This window comes from Bison bison, unplaced genomic scaffold (genome assembly GCF_000754665.1).
Source record: "Bison bison bison isolate TAMUID 2011002044 unplaced genomic scaffold, Bison_UMD1.0 scf7180017864377, whole genome shotgun sequence".
Lineage (NCBI taxonomy): Eukaryota > Metazoa > Chordata > Mammalia > Artiodactyla > Bovidae > Bison > Bison bison.
In genome coordinates this window covers 3,487,636-3,502,542 of record NW_011494949.1, presented here as the reverse complement: position 1 = coordinate 3,502,542, position 14,907 = coordinate 3,487,636, and positions in this window count along the sequence as shown.

Sequence of the window (14,907 nt, the reverse complement as noted above, 5' to 3'; positions counted from 1 at the left end):
AAGAGATAGGCCCTGGGTGTTCTTTGGAAGGAATGATGCTAAAGCTGAAACTCCAGTACTTTGGCCACCTCATGCAAAGAGTTGACTCATTGGAAAAGACCCTGATGCTGGGAGGGACTGGGGGCAGGAGGAGAAGGGGACGACAGAGGATGAGATGGCTGGATGGTATCACCGACTCGATGGACGTGAGTCTGGGTGAACTCCGGGAGTTGGTGATGGACAGGGAGGCCTGGCGTGCTGCGATTCATGGGGTTGCAAAGAGTTGGACATGACTGAGTGACTGAACTGAACTGAACTGAGAGCACAAAGAACATTAAGAAGCAACTTTAAAATGTTTATTATATTAGAATAATTAGATTCTTCTTGACTCCATTGAGTATGTCGACTAAAAAACAGAGTCACAACCTGAAAGTAGAGAGTTGCTTCACTTGGTGGGAATGTTTGGGACTCCAGCCTGGGTGGCAGCATCTCAGTAGACCTGAGAAAACTACTCCAAGGAGGCAGGAGGGGAAGTCAGGCTCTATACTTTTGCAAGAAAGGGAGCAGACTGTCTGAACATCAAAGATCAGGTACCAAGTTAAGGAATTTAGCATTTTATGCCTGGGAAGAGCAAGCCTCTGGGCTCACTGAATTCGCTCCTTTCATATGCACCTCAGCTATCTGGGGCCAATCCGGCTTCTTTGTTCACCTTGGTTCTTGCGTTCCCCCAGCTCCTCAACAGTCAGTGTGGTGGGTGGCAGCATGCCCTTGATCTCAGATTTGGGAGTCCTCATTCACATCTGGAGGCCAGAGATCATTGATGGCTGTGACATTTCTTGTTTATTAATATGACAGGAGATAAATTTCATTTCACAAACTCATAACCAGGAAAGCAAAAAGCAAAGTGAGAACTCAGTCTTCTACTAAACAAGGAGATGCCTCGAATTCTGTAACAAAAGTGCACACAGGCTGTTAAGCGTGGAGGAATTGGTCCAGCAGGAGGAGGGCCTTGGGCAGGTGGCCTCCCCACATCCTCCAGCAGGATGTCTCTGAAGTAGGAGCTGTGTTCCAAGAGGCAGACCAGTGTCTGTTGGTTTGGAATGACTAAGGATGTTGGAGCCTCCCTGTCTCCTACCATTGTGAAGAGGCAGAGCCAGGGGCTGCACCAGGATGGACTGACCTATTTTGCAAACCATGCAGCTGGGAGGAGCAGATCCTGAGTGGGCAACAGTAGTGGGTCTTTATCACTTGAAAGGAAGGAAAGGCCATTGACCCCAGGTGAGGCTCAGAACCTTGCAGGAAGCTGAAGAGTCTTCTCTCCAGTCTCTACAAACCTGCTTTTACTTGAACTTCCAACTTGCCAACATTAAGTTTACTTAATTCCAAGATTATTAAAAAAAAAAGAAAAATGAAACAACTCTTCTAAACACTGAGCAGAGAAGGAGGACATGTACAGAAAAAGTTCTTATAATCATAATTAAAAAGTTCTAGTTGCCTAGTATTTGAATGGAATCAATTATGGATTAATTATACATAAAATTCATCTCAATATTTCCAAAGGGTGCTTCTAAACAAAGCAAAAAGAGCACCAATGATCCAGTAATCTATGTGTTTTCATATTTTAAAGTGAATATTTCCTGGAACTATTATGCATGCTGTGTTCCTTCTTGCAGACACTGAGTTTGTGAGAGAAGTTAATGGTAGCTTAAGTGATTTATCATCTAAGGATTGTTTGAGAATCTTTAAAAAGGATTTGGATCTGATATTTTCTATTTCACATTTTACTGCCCTCACCTCAAAATCCCCCAAATGTTGCTATGCTTTTGTCTTTATGGCTACTTCCAATCAATGAGTGTACATACTTGGCTTTCTGGAATGGACTTTGGGCTCTTCAAAGTTTACCAACTGAATCTTGGAATCCACCACTGACCTGTGGTGACTTGTGGGAGGGCCAGGTATATGTTATCTACTTGTCCACGGGGGGCAAGTAAAATTCAGACCATTTGAGTGAAGATACCAGTGGCTATTCAAGTAAAGAATGGTGAGCATATGCTAGACCTCAAGCCCTTGACTCCAAGACTAACACTAACCCAATGTGTTGGTGTTGATAATATCCTACTTTTGCTGAATTATTTCAATGTCATTGAAAATCATATGGTTGACTTTGGAATGATCACCATCATCATCATTACTATCATCATTGTCATCATTACCTTCATCATCATCACCATCATCATTAACATCATCACGATTGTTATTGTCGTCACCATCATCACCATCATTACTATCATCACCACCATCATCACCATCACCATCATCATCACCATAATTACCATCACCACCATCATTAACATCATCACGATTGTTACTATCGCCTTCATCACCATCATCATCACCATCGTCACCATCATTACCATAATTACCATCCTTACCATCATCATGAACGTCATCACCATCACCCCCACTGTCAAAATCATCACCGTTATCCTCCTCATTGCTTCATCACCGTCATCACTGCCACCATCACCACCGTCACTAACATCGTCACTATCATTGCTGCCATCACCACCGTCATCATTAACATCATCACATTGTTATTACCATCACCATCATCACCATCATCACCACCGTCATCATTAACATCATCACATTGTTATTACCATCACCATCGTCACCATCATCATCACCATCATCACCACCATCATTAACATCATCAAGACTGTTATTATCATCACCATCACCATCATCACCACCGTCATCATTAACATCATCACACTGTTATCACCATCACCCCCACCACCCCCATCACCCCCACTGTCAAAATCACCACCGTTATCCTCCTCGTCACTTCATTACCATCATCAATGCCACCATCACCACCACCATCATCGTGTCAATCCTCTCAAAGTTATATCTTCCAATGTCTCTTCTTCATTAAAAAAAATCCCACTTCAATATCTTCAGTGATTCTTGCCAAAAATGCATTGCTGCTGCTGCTGTTAAATCGCTTCAGTCGTGTCTGACTCTGTGTGACCCCACAGACGGCAGCCCACCAGGCTCTGCCATCCCTGGGATTCTCCAGGCAAGAACACTGGAGTGGGTTGTCATTTCCTTCTCCAGTGCATGAAAGTGTAAAGTGAAAGTGAAGTCGCTCAGTCGTGTCTGTCTTTTAGTGACCCCATGGACTGCAGCCCTCCAGGCTCCTCCATTCATGGGATTTTCCAGGCAAGAGTACTGGAGTGGGGTGCCATTGCCTTCTCCGAAAAATGCATTATTTATCGCCAAATTTCTCTATAAAAATATTCCCTCAGAAAAATAAGAAAAGGAGTGGAAAGGAAAAAATATCAACTGAGACATGTTAAAATTCATATAGATCATATATCCTGTTTTCATAGATGTACCTAAAAGGAAGACGCTTCAGCAAATTTAGGCAAACCTAAAAATGGAGACATGCTGAGACAGATTAAATCTTATCTGGTTATTTACTGTTTTGACACAAAGTTGGGTGGGGATGGAGAATCCCTGACATTTGAAATTTAAATATTATCTATTAAATATTAGCGATTTGTATGATTTCTCATATTTAAAAGTCATTTTCTACTTTTTTCTACATTTTTGCTCTTATATGTCCTGTTAACCATCTTACAAAAAAGGGACCTTTCATCAGTTTATACTCTATCACTTTGCTTTGTCTTCATAACTGTCATCACACATATTTAGCTTATCATTGCCTGTATCTGCAGGTAAGAGAAGCAGCATTATGACAAGGAGTTTTCTTCACTCACGCTATGCGTACAACAGTGCACATTTAGGTACCACTTACAGCCTCAGTTTTGGGGATATTGGCATTTAAATATACATTATTAAAAAAATAACAAGAACAAAACAACGCTTTTACCTCAATAACTGCTTTCCACCTTCAAGCTTCCTTCTGGAGTAAAAGCAAAGCAAAAAGCAAAACATAGCAACACACACAGCAAATGTTGAACCACTGATGGCCTCTTACCACCCGGCCATGCTCCCTGAAGTTCATTTGCTGAAATCACTTCTAGCTAAGGCATTTATGACAATGAAACAGCTTCAGACACAAAATAACACAGCTAATGTGGAATTATATCTGAATAATTCATATGGAAACATTTTTATTCAGTAGTAGGACACATTACCCATTGCTCTATAAGCCAGCTGATGGAAAATAAAACTTGAGTTTTTTGTCATTAATGTGACCTTCGTTGGTACCCTGTTCTTTCCTGGTTAGTGAGGTCAGTAGATTTCTGGTTATAATTTTCACAGAAATATTGACTATGAAAACATGCAGAACAGACTTTTTGAGAAAAAGAAACAAATAAATTGCTCTTCCTATGAGTAGTTTCTTCACCACAGTTGTTTTGTAACAAAACGGGAACCTTTAAATATGAGTTGAACAAGCTATAGAGCCATCTGGGCCTCCCCGGGGGCTCAGTAGTGAAGAATCCGCCTACCATGCAGAGACACAGGTTTGATCCCTGGGTCAGGAAGGTCCCTGGAGAAGGAAATGGCAACCCACTCCAGTGTCCTCGCCTGGGAAATCCCACGAATGGAGGAGCCTGGCGGGCTACAGTCCATGGGGTGGTAAAAGAGTCAAATATGAATTAGTGACTAAACAACAATAGAGCCACTCACTGCAGTTGACCTCAAAACAATAGTTGGCTCAAATACTATTTTGTTGCAAAATCTTTGTGGAGATAACCACCATGAGAATAAGATGGAAACCTTTGCAAGAGACCCCGATGAAAGTTGGTGGAAAACAACAAGACTGTTGATCTGTTATTTTACCCTTAATGTCATACAATTATTTCAACTTTTACATTGATGGCAGATATATGATGTGATCCATTCTATAATTAACCTTCTGAAAGATTCTTTATTTTCAGTGATGTTCAAAACAAACCCCAAGAAAATCAAACATCATACAATGATGGATGGAAAATTGTAAGCAGTTAAAACAGCTACATGGAATTTCAGGTGTATAGGCTGTGAGATAATTCCATATTCCCTTTAATAAATTCACCCGGTTTAGAATTTTTATTTTATCTTGAGGTTTTACGTTTTCATCTGTCATCTCAAACCACAGATGAAATCTCACCAATATTAACCTGGGAATAGAAATGGAGTAATGGCAACTTGTGCGGAGAGACTCATTTTCCCCACGATCTGTTTGGAACGATGAGCCGGCTTCCACAGCAGGGAAGAAGGTGCAGGTGCGCCCCTTTTTGGAAAGACTGTGTGCTCCTGTGTTCAGTAACAACAGGTTTTTATCCTTTTAAAATTAGGATAATTTTAAAGCAAAGGAAGAAACAAAGACAAAGCTAGGGTCCCAGTGGTGGCTTCATGGAAAGGGTGATAAACTCAAAGGCGCGTCAGGGCCCCTCATTAATCAGGCATTATGTCGCTTAAATTAAAGTTATGGCTAATTCATTAGATGTCCTCTGAGTCCCCTGGTAGACTGTCATAGTAAACCCACACAAGATTTCTGCCATAAAGCCATTAAAAAGATGCATGGGCCCCTGAGTTCTCTGCTGACTTTCCACGTCGAAGCTTGGTGACTTACAATGTTCATTCGTGTGGGTAGCAGGGGTGTTTGTCAGCTATTATGACTGGACTTCCAGAGGCACTCAATTTACAGTATCTAGAGTGGAGTGGAAATGAATGAACATCTGTACATTTGCTCAGATACTATGTCAGGCGATGTGAAATTAGCTGTCATAACAAGTCCATAAAGCCTTAACACACTATTTGTCTTGCTCAGTTTATAAAGTGCATAAACTCTGGTGAGCTGATCTAAGCTGGCTCTCTTTGGAGGACAGCCTGATTGAGTGGTAGTGAGAGTCTCATATGGATTTGACCCTGCTGACAAGTTTTCCTTCACTGCTATGGTCTCTCGTGTTATTTGCATGCAGAGCTGTAGGCAACAATTCCATCATTTCAGTCTTTCTCTTGGTTCTTTTATTTTTTCTTAAGGTTTTATTTTTAAAAAAGGTTGAGAAATATTTACCTTCCCCCTTCTACTCTCCCTCCCACCTCTTCTACTCCTCTTCTTCCTCATCTCCCCTTTCCAATACTGAACCTGGCAAGAATAATTTGCAGTTTGCATCCAGGGATGTTTTACCTGGAAAACGTGAGAGTGAGTAAAGTGAAAAGTGAAAGTGAAGTCGCTCGGTCGTGTCCGACTCTTTGCGACCCCATGGACTGTAGCCTACCAGGCTTCTCCATCCATCGGATTTTCCAGGTAAAGTTACTGGAGTGGGTTGCCATTTCCTTTTCTAGTAAAACCTGTTCTCAAACAGTGTTAGTGTTAGTTGCTCATCATGTCCGACTCTTTGCAATCCCCTTAGACTGTAGCCCACCAGGCTCCTCTGTCCATGGGATTCGCCAGGCAAGAATACTGGAGTGAGTAGCCGTTCCCTTCTCCAGGGGGATCTTCCCAACCCAGGGATCGAACATGGGCCTCACACATTGCAGGCAGATTCTTTACTATCTGAGCCAACAGGAAAGCCCTAAAGTAGTTGGTGAAGAAAGAGATGCTGGCAGATGAAGACTGAAAAAGGCCACCTTTTTTGATGGAACTATTATAATTTGCAAAACACTTGAGAATTTAGCCAGCCTTCTTCGAGGGAAGGGCACTAAGATGTCCACGGTTTACCTAATATTAGAAAACCTTTTTCCTATATACATTTTTACATAGCTTTTACATGTTATTTTCTTTCATTATTTTTCCTTTGAAATTGTAATGTGAAGATTTTTATTATACTCTTTTAAATTCATGGATCCAACATAAGACTTGTCACCTAGTTTAACTGTCAACTACAGAAAATGAAAACTCTCCCTTATTGGAAATTATGCTTCTATAAACATCGTGGTGCTTGCCACTTTGATTAGCTGCTGTATTTCTGGCTAATACTTACGTGAGCAATAAACTAATGAAAGTAGCTTATAGCTTCAAAGATTCTGAACTTTTGATACACACTAATTGATTTCTACCTGCCTATTGTTATCTTCTCCAGCTAGGGTTCTTTTTTAAAACTTTTCCTAACTTTGGTAAGAATTCAGGGTATAAACCACTTTGGAGTACCCTCACATTTTCCAGGTAAAACATCCCTGAAATTATTTTGCAGGTAAAATAATTTGAATTTCAGGTTATTATTACCAGATGTGGTATTGGAAAAAAGAAGAAGAGGAGGAGGAAGGGTATTTCTAAACCTTTGTAAAATAACATCTTAAGAAAAAATAAGAGAATCAATTCATCAGGGACTCAGTGGACATGAGGTTGAGCAAACTCTGGGAGACAGCGAAAGACAGAGAAGCCTGGTGTGCTGCAGTACTTTGGGTTGCAAAGAGTTGGGACGTGACTTAGTGACTGAACAACAAAGACGACAGACAGACATTTCATCACTGATTTGGTTTCACTTGGATTTGATATAAGAACCTAACGCAGCGAGGGCCCGCCAACGTTTAGAGAATTTGGTTTTAAAACAAAACATTTAATCGAAACATCAAAAATAGACACACCTCATCTCCACCACCCACACATGCTGAATTGCAGATTTCCTTGGAAGCCCTTCATCACAGCTCACTTGAGGATCATAGAACATATCACTGTCAACTACCTTCTAGATCGTCAGTTCAGTTCAGTTGCTCACTCGTGTCTGACTCTTTGCAACCCCATGGACTGCCGCACACCAGGCTTCCCTGTCCATCACCAAACCCCGCAGCTTGCTCAAACTCATTTCCACCAAGTTGGTGATGCCATCCAACCATCTCATCCTCTGACATCCTCTCCTCCCGTCTTCCATCTCTCCCAGCATCAGGGTCTTTTCCAATGTGTCAGTTTTTTTGCATCAGGTGGCCATGAAATGTTCCCTTGGTGTCTCTAATTTTCTTGAAGGGATCTCTAGTCATGATCCTCAGCAAAGACATTTTCCGTATGTCAGTTCCTACAAAACTCAAATTTCTTTCTATTCTCTTGAAGAACAGCCTTTAGTTTCACTAATTTTCTCATTGTTTCTTATCAGCTTTGTTGATTTTAATATTCATCTTTGTTTTTTTTTACTTGAATTTGTTTTTAATTTAACTTGCTCTTCGTTTTTACTTTCTAAGGTAGATGTGTACAATATTGATTTAAAATATTTCTTGTTTTTAATATAAAATTTTAAAGCTGTTAATACCCCCCTCAGTACTGCTTTAGTTATGTTTTATAGGAATTTTATTTTCTTCTTTTCATGTAGTCACTCAACTAAAAATATTTTCTTGTTTCACTTCTAGTTACCTCTTTAACCCATGGGATATAGAGTAGTGTGACTTATTTAATGTTCAAGAGTTTGAGTTTTTTCATAAATTATTCTGCAGTTTATTTCAAACTTAATTCAATTATGATTAGAATTATTTTTATTTCAATGACTTGAAATTTGTTGAGATTCACTTTATAATCTGGAATATGGTTTGCCTTGATGAATATTCCATATATACTTCAACAGACTTTGTCTTTTGCCATTGGGGGTGAAGTGGTCTAAGTGTTCTTTAAGTATTAACTACAGCAAGTTGGTTGACAGTGCTGTACATCTTCTGGATTCTTCTTTATTTTCTGATACATTGATTAAGAAGAGCTAATTGAAGCCTGAAATTACCATTGCAGAGATTTCTGTTTCTTTCAGTTGTGTTCATTTTTCTTTTATTATTTTAAATAATTGGATTCTTACACATTTAGGGTTACTGTGCTATGTTTATGCATATACTCACTTATTTTCAGTTATGCAACGTCTCCCTATATCCAGGCTGTATTCTTTGTTTCAAAAGTCTATTTTCGTTGACATTAAAATAGACCCTCCAGATTTCTTCTGCTCAGTAGATTTTTTCCCATCAAGTTTTAGCTGTCTTTTAGCCCTTTTGTTTAAAGAGGGTTTCTTCTCCACATCAAACTCTGACTTTAATTTTTCTGTTTAGATCATTTATATTTCATTTGCTTATTGATATGGTTGGACTTAACCACACTTTTCTGTTTGATTTTTAATCTTTTACATTTGTGCTTCTTTTTTTATGCTCCTTTTTGGAATCATTGAGCAGGTTCATTTTATCTCCACTGTTAGCTTATTGCTTATACCTCCAAGGGGGCACATTCCCCAATTTCCCTGCTTTTGGGTCTTCCCACTTGCACCACTCCCCTCTCCCCCAACATCTTTCTCTGTCCCCTGTTTTCTCGTGGGCCCCCTCAGCAATCTCTTGAGAAAGGTTTTGTGCTCACTCCTCCTGTGAAGGATAGGCTTCCTCAGGCATCGTCCCTCTCACCCAGAGGGCACTTCTCTCAATTTCCAGCCATATTCTCTGAACTCATGACTCAGTGGACCAGAATCAGGGATTCGGAATGAAAACAGAGTCAAGCTTCAATAGTCAAGCTTCCAGTGAGTTGCATTTCTGCTTCACCATTAACTTTGTATTATGAAAGCTAGGGACAAACATGGAAATCTTTCTGTGGAAAGAATCTTAAAATCCAATTCAAAGAAATTTTCATGGGTCTTGAATATGTCAGCCAATTCTACAGCTTCTAGATATAGCTTCAAATTCATGCCATCTTAAAGATTTTTTTAGTTTGTGGTTATTGTTTGTTGTTTGGCTGCTTGGTTTTTATGTTTTAGACAACTTGAAAACTGGTTACCCCAATTCTCAGTTTTAGTCACCAGAACCATATTTTGTTCTTCATCCAAACACTGGCTGGACTTTTGTTTTGCTGTGAGTCAGGATGACATTTTTCAGCTTCTCAAGTATTAATGCATAGGGACGTTTTTAAGATTTGCAGCCATCCATAGAACATGGAGAGCTACATGAATACTTAATGTCCTTTCAAACCTGAATGTATTCTACTGAAGACTGGGCATTCATCCTTCTGATTTACAAATAATAAGACTTTACCTTTTAAAAATAATGTTTCAGGCTATAAAAACATGCCAGAAGCTCAACATTCCAGGTCTTGGTTCCATGGTGACAGAGTGTAGAATATCAAACTGCTTTTTATGTTTCAAATGGAAATGATTCTTTCTCACTCTCCCAACTTCACAAAAGAGAAAAAAAAAGTGTACCCCAAACTTCAGATTGTTTCTAATAGCTTCAGTGGATATGTCAGAATTCTCAAAAATGTGATATGTATCATGCTTTAAAAAACATAAACATTGTTGTGGTCTCAGCTTGGGAAGCTAGAGAAAGATACCATAAATTGGGTCATTTATATGAGACATTTATTTCCTCCCAGTTCTGGAGCCTAAGAAGTCCAAGGTCAAGATGTTGATGGATTTGGTTCTTGGTAAGTACTCTCTTTGGCTGCTTGATGTGAAGAAGTGCCAACTCATTGGAAAAGACCTTGATGCTGGGAAATATTGAGGGCAGGAGAAGTAGGGGGCAACAGAGGATGACATGGTTGGAAAGCATCACTAACTCCATGGACATGAGTTTGAGCAAACTCCAGGAGATAGTGGAGGGCAGAGGAGCCTGGTGTGCTGTTGTCCACGGAGTCACAAATAGTCGAACATGACTTAGCAACTTAACAACAATAAGAAGGACTTTTCCTGGCTTGCAGATGACCTCCATCTTGCTGTGCCTCATGATTTCACCTTTGAGTTTGACTGGAGAGAGAGCTCTGTCTTTCTCTTTATGGGGACACTCGCCCTGTCATGGGATCCCCCATCACCACCCTGACCCTCATGACCTCATCTGAACCTAATCACCTCCCAATGGTCCACCCTCATAATACCGTCACATTGGGGTAGGGGTTTCAACCTACATGTTTTGAGGAGACACAAACATTCAGTCCATAACAGTATATAAGTACCCCTTCATTCTTGGAAGCTTGCAAGGGTAGTTTCAAAATAAGATTAAAAAAAATTCCCTGTACGAAATGACTTAGTATCTGTTCCATCTATATATTATAAATTCATAAGCAAAAAATGATAAAGATTGAGAGTACTATCAAAATCAAACAAAAATACATCTTCAAAAGCACAGCTAAAATTATGTGAGGAAAAGTTGCAGCTAACAAGATATTGTCAAAACAATAAAGAAAGGTTTTCATTATAAAGGCTGAGGTCAAGTTTAAAACAACAGCATTCAGTATGACACAGGGATCATTCTTAGTTAATTATATAGTCTATCAAAAGTTAGAGGATTAGAAATAATTTTGTATAATATGCAAATATTTTTATAATCATAAAGTAAAATTTGTATACATCAATGTAATGATAGAAATTCCATAATTATGAGAGACATTAGTGCATCTGTATCAGTTCTTCATAGAAAAAAGCTATATAATTAGTAAGGAAGCAAAAATAAAATAAAGTTAAGGAAAGTGTAGCAGAGAAAATAAAAATAAAAAGCAGATGGTTAGTTCAAATTTACCTCTCATGAAACTTTCAGTAAGATGCTTCAAAACATCATGCTTACATTTTCTCATCTATAAAATGGGTGTTGTTAGGATTGATAAAGGTGATATTATAAGTTAAGGGGAGAAAATATAATTATTCAGCCAATGGCAAACTTTGTATTGTCTGAATAGACAATACAAAAAATAATAAAGTGAGATGATTACCTCATCTTCTTCACCAACATAAAGCTCAAAGTCTCAGACAGTAGAGTCTGCTTGCAACGCAGGAGACCCAGATTTGATCCCCAGGTCAGGAAGATCCCTTGGAAAAAGGAATGGCTACCCACTCCAGTATTCTTGCCTGGAGAATCCTGTGGATGAAGGAGCCTTGTGGGCTACCATCCATGGGGTCACAAAGAGCGGGACACAAATGAGTGACTAACTCTTTCCTTTCCTTTTGCTTTCACACACTTACTGTAAAAGTAATGTGAAATCATAAGAATACTATAGTGCATAGCATATTTCAAAAATATCATCTCAGAATCAGAAAGATTTTCTTAAATGTGACAAAAAGCTTGGAAGCCATAAAAGATAAGGATTGATAAATTTCACTATATTAAATAAAATATGCCTAGTATAAAAACACCACAAACAAAGTTAAAAGCCAAATGACAGATGGAGGAAGATATTCATAACTAATGTCAAAGGGATAAGATATAAGAAAATTCCATAAATCAGTAGTACAAAGATGAACACAATGGAAAACGTATCAAAGAATGTAGAGAGTTTTAGAAAAAGAAACGTGAGCATTCTTTAGTATATGAAACAATACTCAAATTACTCATTAAAAATAAGTGGAAAACTAAACTAAAACAAAATATTTCTTCTCATATGATCAGATTGACAAAGATTTAAAGGCTTGAAAACATTTTCTTGGTGAATGTGGAATAACAGCCACCCTTGAGGACTTATCTGAAGGATCAGTGGTATAATTCGTAGAGGGTAATTTGTCCACACATCCTTTAATTAATTTATTTTTTATTGTAAAAATTTTTATTGAAATATAGTTGTTTTATGATGTTGTATTAGTTTTAGGTGTACGGTGAAATAATTCAGTTATACATATGTACATATAAATGTACATATGTATATTCTTTTTTAACATTATTTTCCATTTTAAGTTATTTTGAGATATTGAGTATAATTCTCTGTGCTATACAGTAAGCCTTTGTCAATTATTTTATATCTGGAAAGAAGTGAAGAAGTGAAAGTTTTTAGTCGTTCAGTCATATCTGACTCTTTTGTGACCCCATGGACTGTACCCCAGAAGGCTCCTCTGTCCATGGAATTCTCCAGGCAAAAATACTGGTGTGGGTTGCCATTCCTGTCTCCAGGGGATCTTCCCCACTCAGGGATTGAACCTGAGTCTCTCACATTGCAGCAGATTCTTTACCATCTGAGCCGCCAAGGAATTTTATATTTAGTAGTGTGTATCTTTTGATACAGATGGTCAACACTGAAATCAGATTGATTATATTCTTTGCAGCCAAAGATGGAGAAGCTTTATACAGTCAACAAAACAAGACCGGGAGCTGATTGTGGCTCAGATCATGAACTCCTTATTACCAAATTCAGACTTAAATTGAAGAAAGTAGGGAAAACCACTAGATCATTCAGGTATGACCTAAATCAAATCCCTTATGATTATACAGTGGAAGTGAGAAATAGATTTAAGGGACTAGATCTGATAGATAGAGTGCCTGATGAACTATGAACTGAGGTTCATGACATTGTACAGGAAACGGGGATCAAGACCATCCCCATGGGAAAAAATGCAAAAAAGCAAAATGGCTGTCTGGGGAGGCCTTACAAATAGCTGTGAAAAGAAGAAAAGTGAAAAGCAAATGAGAAAAGGAAAGATATGAGCATCTGAATGCAGAGTTCCAAAGAATAGCAAGAAGAGATAAGAAAGCCTTCCTCAGCAATCAATGCAAAGAAATAGAGGAAAACAACAGAATGGGAAAGACTAGAGATCTCTTCAAGAAAATTAGAGATACCAAGGGAAGATTTCATGCAAAAATGGGCTCGATAAAGGACACAAATGGTGTGGACCTAACAGAAGCAGAGGATATTAAGAAGAGGTGGCAAGAATACACAGAACTATACAAAAAACATCTTCACAACCCAGATAATCACGATGGTGTGATTACCCACCAGATATCCTGGAATGTGAAGTCAAGTGGGCCTTAGAAAGCATCACAACGAACAAAGCTAGTGGAGGTGATGGAATTCCAGTTGAGCTATTTCAAATCCTGAAAGATGATGCTGTGAAAGTGCTGCACTCAATATGCCAGCAAATTTGGAAAACTCAGCAGTGGCCACAGGACTGGAAAAGGTCAGTTTTCATTCCAATCCCAAAGAAAGGCTATGCCAAAGAATACTCAAACTACCATACAATTGCACTCATCTCACACGCTAGTAAAGTAATGCTCAAAATTCTCCAAGCCAGGCTTCAGTAATATGTGAACCATGAACTTCCTGATGTTCAAGCTGGTTTTAGAAAAGCCAAAGGAACCAAAGACCAAATTGCCAACATCTGCTGGATCATTGAAAAAGCAAGAGAGTTCCAGAAAAACATCTATTTCTGCTTTATTGACTATGCCAAAGCCTTTGACTGTGTGGATCACAATAAACTGTGGAAAATTCTTCAAGAGATGGGAATACCAGACCACCTGACCTGCCTCTTGAGAAATTTGTATGCAGGTCAGGAAGCATCAGTTAAACTGGACATGGAACAACAGACTGGTTCCGAATAGGAAAAGGAGGCTGTATATTGTCACCCTGCTTATTTAACTTCTATGCAGAATACATCATGAGAAACACTGGGCTGGAGGAAGCACAAGCTCTAATCAAGATTGCTGGGAGAAATATCAATAACCTCAGATATATGATACCACCCTTATGGCAGAAAGTGAAGAGGAACTAAAAAGCCTCTTGATGAAGGTGAAAGAGAAGAGTGAAAAAGTTGGCTTAAAGCTCAACGTTCAGAAAACGAAGATCATGGCATCTGGTCCTATCACTTCATGGGAAATAGATGGGGAAACAGCGGAAACAGTGTCAGACTTTATTTTTTGGGGCTCTAAAATCACTGCGGATGATGACTGCAGCCATCAAATTAAAAGACACTTACTCCTTGGAAGAAAAGTTATGACCAACCTAGATAGCATATTCAAAAGCAGAGACATAACTTTGCCAACAAAGTTCCATCTAGTCAAGGCTATGGTTTTTCCAGTGGTCATGTATGGATGTGAGAATTGGACTGTGAAGAAAGCTGAGCGCCGAAGAATTGATGCTTTTGAACTGTGGTGTTGGAGAAGACTCTTGAGAGTCCCTTGGACAGCAAGGAGATCCAACCAGTCCATTCAGAAGGAGATCAGCCCTGGGATTTCTTTGGAAGGAATGATGCTAAAGCTGAAACTCCAGTACTTTGGCCACCTCATGCAAAGAGTTGACTCATTGGAAAAGACTCTGATGCTGGGAGGGAT